The 7,623-nt window shown below is 45.2% G+C and overlaps 1 long non-coding RNA gene across 1 annotated transcript; it reads left to right on the forward strand.

Annotated features, from left to right (window-relative positions):
* Positions 1–360: 360 nt before the first annotated feature.
* On the forward strand, positions 361–6,680 carry LOC308485697. Its single transcript, XR_013990684.1, has 2 exons — positions 361–1,763; positions 5,842–6,680. It is a non-coding gene; the product is annotated as an uncharacterized lncRNA (long non-coding RNA).
* Positions 6,681–7,623: the final 943 nt, after the last annotated feature.

Consider the following 7,623-nt stretch of genomic DNA (forward strand, 5'->3'; position numbering starts at 1 on the left):
CACGCCAGGCACTCCTGTCTTCCATTGCCTCCCGCAGTTTGGTCAAACTCATGTTGGTAGCTTCGAGGACACTGTCCCACCATCTCGTCCTCTGTCGTCCCCTTCTCCTTGCGCCCTCCATCTTTCCCAACATCAGGGTCTTTTCCAGGGAGTCTTCTCTTCTCATGAGGTGGCCAAAGTCTTGGAGCCTCAGCTTCAGGATCTATCCTTCCAGTGAGCACTCAGCGCTGATTTCCTTCAGAATGGATAGGTTTGATCTTCTTTCAGTCCATGGGACTCTCAAGTCTCTTCCAGCACCATAATTCAAAAGCATCAATTCTTTGGCGATCAGCCTTCTTTATGGTCCAGCTCTCACTTCCATATATCACTACTGGTGATGTCTCTGCTTTTTAAGATGCTGTCTAGGTTTGCCATCGCCTTTCTCCCAAGGAGCAGGCGTCTTTTAATTTCGTGACTGCTGTCACCATCTGCAGTGATCATGGAGCCCAAGAAAGTAAAATCTCTCACTGCCTCCATTTCTTCCCCTTCTTTCTATTTGCCAGGAGGTGATGGGACCAGTGGCCATGATCTTCGTTTTTCACTGCCATTAAGTAGGTTCAATGATAAGCCCTCACCAGTGGTTGATTATATGTGAGTGGAGTTTTCCTCCACTCGTGTTTGAGGCGTGTCCCAGCTTGTTTCCTTGTCCTAAAGTTCTGGAGTAAACCAATAGGGGTGGGCATTGATCTTTCAATTTGTAGTGGCATCCAGTGTGAGACCAAAATCTGGCGCGCACATCTATTCACTACTATGTCATAGTTGTGATGCCCAGCAGTGCCCCTACACTCAGTGCCCAGAGCAGAGGGACCAGTTGTGCTGCCTTAAATCCATCTCTGATACCAAGGAGCCAAGCAGGCTCCACAAAATAGGAGAGGGTGCTTAGGGGCAATTGTGTTAACGACCCAAGCCATTCAGATGTTCCACAAGTCCGCCAGTCATAGCCGCGAAATCACCCAGAGCCAAGTCAAAAGCCTTTGGACCCATCAGCCTCAGAGGACGGACCGTCCTCATAGGTCCCCCACCTCTGCTGAAGGGAAAAGATGCTGAAAGCTGCATCTCAACAGGAAGTGAGCTGACCATGACAAGGGGCTGATGTTAATATCCCCCACTTTCAGGTCACCCTCAGGCAGCTTCAGCTTAGAAAACTGGACATTTTTGCCTCTGGTACTTTTTACGATGCAGGCAGAAAACTAAAGAGAAAGAATGACAAAGCTGCAGAACGCATTTCAGCGGCCAGGAACAACTCCACACGCCTGGAACACAATGCTCTGTAATGCACAGCTTTCCCACTCCAGTCTTTAGTTAACAGGTTGATGACTTGTAGCAGTCTACCTTGATGTAAGGATGACAAGGTAATGTTTTGTGACATCATTCTGTGGCCTGATCACTGCACTGCCTGCAGAGTAAAACATGCAGTGGAAACAACTAGAACCTCAGAACAGGGGCAAGCGTAACAAACTGCCATCTTCAGTCAGCAAATATTGGAGAATCTGTCTATTTTTATTTCTCTCTGTTTCTCATTTTTTGCTGTCTTAAATTCAGTTATCCATATTTCCGGTGAGGGAACTGGGTACGTTTAGCCTGTTGAAGAGGAGATGTGATTTGGATAGCCAAATAACTGAAGGCACTTGGAGCTTTGCTCAGGAGGGGAGGACCCAGACCCATGGATTCAAATCAATACGTAAAAGAGACTCTGACTAAGCATTAGGAAGAACTTTCTGATGGTAAGAGCTGTTCAACAGTGGAATGGACTCTTTCAGAAGGTGGTTGACTCTCCTTCCTTGGAGGTTTTTAAGCAGAGGTTGGATGGCATCCATCAGGGATTATTTAGCCGTGATTCCTGTATTGCAGGGTTTGGACTAGATGACCCTGGGTGAACCTTCCAACTCTACTGTTCTATGATTCTATTATTTCCACATCAGTTTTAACTTTTCCCCATGAAAATTAATCAGTGTTTTCCTGTGAATTTCTCCAAATAATCTGTTTCAGTTTGCCTAATCTTTCAGAAAGTGCAGTTAGGTAGATTCACCATTCAAACGGAACCGAATTTCGGACTTCCGGGTTGGCGCGATCTGGAAATGGCGGATTCCCTCCGAGTTGCGGAGGGAATCGGCTCAACTGAGGACGGGTCTTGCCGCGCCGGCGACGCGGGGACCCCCAAAAACCGCAGGCGCTGAAGCCTGCGGACTGAAGACTCGGCGGGCACCTTAAGCGCCCCCCCGATTCTCGAAGAGCCTTTTTAAAGGCTGCGGAGAGGATACGGAGGCTGGCGTGGTGCTGAGAGTCGATCGCTACCTTGGTTGAGTGCAGCCGCGAGCCATGACTGGAGAGCGCTGATTCCCTTCCTTGAAATTCGGACTGAAAAGAATAACCCGTGAGTAAAAGGAAATTGGACTTTATGAATATTATCCCGTGAATTTGAGACGACCGGGGGGTGTACTAAAAGGGAGTCCGCACCCCCCCTTCTTGCAGACGATCTAAAGCAACGAAATAAGATCTAAGCTGGAGTGTCTACCCTTTGTGGGGTGAGTTGAAAAAGACATCAACTTCCAAGATTTGGTAAAAAGTAACTTTGAGCTGGAGAGTGGAGTGTCGAAAGATCTCTCTCTGTGGTAAACAACCCCCCCCCCCGGGCCCGGGAGCGTCCTGCCTTTGAGCTTGGGGAAGAGGTGCGGAGTTTGACAGCTGTCAAAGCTGTCAAACGGACAGTTTAAGTGGAAAAACTGCTATTTAAGATCCCTCTGGTTAAAAATGAGTTACAATTGAGTTAAAATTGTTGGAAACAAAGTAATAACAATAAGTTGGAGGATTGTTGGAGAGATTACCAAGTAACCAGAGTCCCTCTAGGGGGAAGTCTGTGAAATTACAATGGCTGTGGATGGAAAGTTACTGGTGGAAATCGAAAGAATGTTTCATTTGGTGGGAATCTTACAAGAGCAGAGATTAGCTATGAATAAACAACTCATGACCTTGACTTCTGGAATAAGCAGCTCTGCTGAATGTATTGAGGACCTGGATGAGAAAGAATCCACAGCCGTATTGGAAATGATAACTAAAGAAGTGGAAGAGACTAAACAAGAAGAAGAGAAAGTAAAGTTGGAAAGCACCAACCAGGAGTTGGCATCTGTGGAATATAAACAAGGAGACCTTTGGATTTCATCTACCACAAATCTGCGAAAGATGCAAAAGATGAAGAAGGAGGACCCGGGAGCTTACGGAATACAGGAACTTAAAATAAAGAAATATGAGGGGGGCCTCCACTTTGATTTTGATTTTGAAGATGCAGATTTTGTGGAAATTTTCCAGCAGTTGCCTTCAAATATTCTGGTGAGAAGAGAAAATGGTTGGATGGTGACAGAATTCTTTCGAGATTCGAGGGCCGACATAAAGGATTACCAACAAGACCGGCGGAGAGGGACGGAAAGAGACTTGAAAGCCTCGGACGTGAGGAACCCAGGCTGAGAACTGATATTTTGGACATGTATTGGGAAGGGACGAAAACCGGGGATGGGAGGGAGGGAAGAATAGAATTCTAAAAACACTCAAGACTTTTGGGTTTGGTTAACATGATTTTTATTTAAGACAAATTGGGAAATCAATGGAAGAGAATTTGAGTCCAACTTAGGAAAATTTACTTTATTTGTATTTATAAATTTTAAGATGATTAAGAAGAGAAATACCAATTTGCTGACACAATTTTGGGAAGTGGGATGCATGAAGGGGGGTGGGGGGAAGTCTGGGAGCAAGGTTAAGAAAATGGGATTTTCTGAAACTATACATGTTTTTGTCTTTGTCTTTTTTGTGTGTATTTGTCTTTATAAAAGGTGAAAAGCCAATAAAAATTTCTATCAAAAAACAAAAAAAAAAAACAAACTGAACCGAATTTCTCCCCCATTTCTATGGCTGGTATGAAGGATTTGCCCAACAACCCATAAAATAAACCAGACAGAGTGAGTCTTGGTCTTGACCTATGCACTGCAGTCTCCCAGGTCTCTTCCTACTATATCCCAGGTGGGAGAGTACTTGGGAGACTGAGGGGTTTGCTTTTGGGGCTTTCAGCTTTCTGGATCTTTGGCAATTTCTTCCTGAAGCCCAAGAGGCATTTAATGGAGAAGACATATTGCAGCTCAGCTGTGCATCCCTCATTCTCCTTGCAATTGGCAGCTGGCTCCTGCTTTGCTGATTTCTTACCCCCAGGCTGCACTTGGGTTTCTTTTCACTTGCTTTACCTGCTCTATGTGAGACACCAAATTCTTCTGGGTGGTTCCCTCCCCCCACCAGGCCTCATACTAGAGGGGGCTTCCAAGGAGCATCTTGGATTTAGGAATCGCAGGCATATCTCTTGCCTGTCACTGAGGATGCTAATACATTCTGCCAAGCAAGCGCCACATTGTATTCTGCTGTCAGGGGGCACGGAAGGTGAGGAGAATAGCTCTAGGGGCCCAAATCCTGTTCCCTTCTGACTGCTGTCGCAGCCCTAAGCTATGATCAGATGGCAGATGGAGATGGTTCCTTGGGGGGAGAGAAGGGAGAAATGTGTCTTCCTCTCCATGCTTTCCCCAGAAGTCAACACAAGGGTTTTGCCTGGCTGTTCCATGAGTCGCTGAAGATTTACCAAGTTGACAGGCCATTGCCTTGAGCGCAAGTTCTCTGAGGCAGGCTGAAGCCACAGTATGTCTGATGAGGTTGCTCCCCGACAAACGGCAAGGCCTGTAGAGTCACCGAGCTAATTTGCTTCTGTCTTCATGGGACAAGAGAATCCACATCTTCCTGCAAAAGGGCAGCTGTTTGACAAAAGTTACAAAAATGAAATGCGTTCAGTTCTACAGGTCATCAAGGTGGCATCAAAACCCCACTTAGCCACAGTTATTTTTACTTATATACCCCCCTTCATCATATGATAGATAGGTAGAACAATATTTCTGAATAAGGGAGTCACTCCATCTCCCTGATCCATTTGGCTGCCCTTTACTGAACCTTTTCCAGCTCTACAAAACCCTTTTTAAGGTGAGGTCCCCAGAATTGTACACAATATTCCAAATGTGGCTGCACCATAGATCTGTGATATGTGATATATTTTTCTAAACCTGTTATACTTTTTTTTTGTTAGTTGCCTTGAGGGTTTTGAAAAGATGAGATATAAACAATTAAAATGAAATAAAATAAAAGGAGATAGCAGGGATCAAACTTGGAAGCTTCTGCATGCAAAAGCTGAGCGGCAATTAAAAAAACCTATACTATTGATAGTGTATGCCAAGTCAGAAAGGCAGGAAAAAACACGACCCCTTTTAAATTTCCAAATATTTAGCTTACCTAAGCCAAGATGTTCAGGGTTTTTAAAATACCTCTAATTTAGGATATTAGAGTACTGTATTATTTTCTCTTGCACAGCCAAGCAATTAAATCTTGGACGCACTTCAGTTTCTGGACCTGAACTCAACTTCTGGTACAGCAGGACGAAAGAGGAAGCAGGAGAAGGGCGGAGCTTCAGCTTTGTATGCAGAAGGGCCCAGGTTCAATCCTTAATGTTGATGGCACAAGGGGCAATGGCCTGGTGGAGAAAGCATACTGGCAGCTGGGGAGCCACCACTAAAAAGGCCTGTTCTTTGTGTCGTCACCCTCCACACCTCCCTCGGATGCCACACATGAAAAGGGGGCTCAGGCAATGAATGCAGGGTCCCGGTAGGGCCATGTGTAGAGGCCACTTCAATGTTAACATGGCTGTTGATAAAAATTAACCAGTGGTGTCACCTTTCCTACATTCTGACCTGCAGAAGTAAATAGGTCTTTAATTGCTTCCAGAACAAGAGCCGCGTGAGAGACAGCCTGCAAGGAGTTCCAGAGCTGAGCATTCTGTGTGTTACAAGTACAGGAGGAGGAGGATATGGACCAAACCGCATATTTTTAGGGCCATGCAGTTCTGCTCCAACACATTGTTCCAGAAAGACAGGATTGACCCCGTGCTCTGGAGGAGATGAAAGAAGCCCCCTCCTCCCCCTGACCCACAACTCTAACATCTGTCCAACTGAGCCAGCCTCAACGTGCCGGGAATGGGCTGGGCTCCAGTGCACCCTAAGCAGAATCTCCTGCCAAATCAGATGCAGGCCGAAATCCAACCCAGAGGACCTCACCGGCGCCAAGAGCAGCTGTCCATCGCATAGGCAGGATTTGCAACAGAGGACTCTGCATTTCAGCATGTTTGGCAGATATTCCTCCAGCTATTTTGAGATTAATAGTGGCATTACTTTGCAAAGAAAACTTTCCACAGGTGGTTTTGTGTTTGTAAGGGTGAGGCTGTGAAGCTGCTGCTTCTCCTTTGCTTCTCCTTCTCTTTCCTACCTTTTTAGGGAATAAGGTGAGGAGGGCTATTTTGATATTTGTGTTTCTCCCTGGAGTTTGGCATCCTACTTTATAGGAAGTAGGATGGCTGGCTTGTGAATGAGAGCCACCACAGTGTAACAGTGGGACTCTGCAAGCCTAGGAACGAGCTCTGAGGAGAACTCGGGTTCAAATCCACACTCAGCCATGAAGCTCACTGGGTGACTCGCCGCCTCTCAGGGTCACCGATCTCACTCCATGCTGAAGTGGCTGCTTGGAGAAAAGGCAGCATGTAAATGTTATAAAAATGATTGATAAATTTGTATCTATTGTGGCTTGTTTTTCCTGAAACACTGTGTTGATTTTATATACCTAACAGAAATGGGTTTTTAATAACACCCTCTTAACGTAGCCCTTCCAACAAATTAGGAAATTGAAGGATCAACCAATTTCAGTGCTACATGTACTCATTCATACGTCTGATCCAAAATCTTAGAACCACAGAACTGTAGAGTTGGAAGGGACGACCACAGTCATCTCGTCCAACTCCCGGCAGTGCAGGAATCTTTTGCCCAATGTGGGGCTCGAAGCAACAGCCCTGAGATGGAGAGTCTCATGCTTCACCAGCTGAGCTAACCCAGGTCTATTATTCTGTCCCATCTTTGCATCAGTCTGCATGTCTGACCTCCAAATAGACACTGCAACCCTGCCATTTGGTGTTTGGGGAGCCAAGAATAGGATTTAGAGAAGTGTGTGATCTGAAGCATCCCTGCATCCTGATCCAGGTTATTTGTCCAGGGAGCGTCCATCAGGTGAGTTTGCCCAAACCAGGAAACCAAATCACCAAGGCCATTTCCTATTTCCCCAATATTACGTTTGCCACTTTTCTGGGTCAGTTTGCAAATCTGGCAATTTTGTTTTCTCTCAATTTCTCGTTTTTCCAGTTGTAAGTTCAATTTACCATATTTCCACATCAGCTTGCATATTTTACTAACAATGTCCTTGTGCAAATTCATCGGCATTTTAGCACAAATATCTGCTATAATACACATTTTCTGCAATGCAAATCCACCCAAATTTTTAGGGGGAATTTTTTTTTTTTTTTTTGGTAATTTTCAGTAATAAAGGTACTTCTATACACAATTTCCTTTGGTACTGCATATGCATTTTAGTTGGAGAACTGCATTGTAAAATTCACCGAAGTCTAGATTTTGAAGGATGGCTGTGTTTCAGTTCACAGGTTGTTTTAGAAAGCGTGACTTATGT

The sequence above is a fragment of the Podarcis pityusensis genome (genome assembly GCF_964106645.2).
Source record: "Podarcis pityusensis genome assembly, chromosome: 9".
In the NCBI taxonomy this organism is placed as follows: Eukaryota; Metazoa; Chordata; class Lepidosauria; order Squamata; family Lacertidae; genus Podarcis; species Podarcis pityusensis.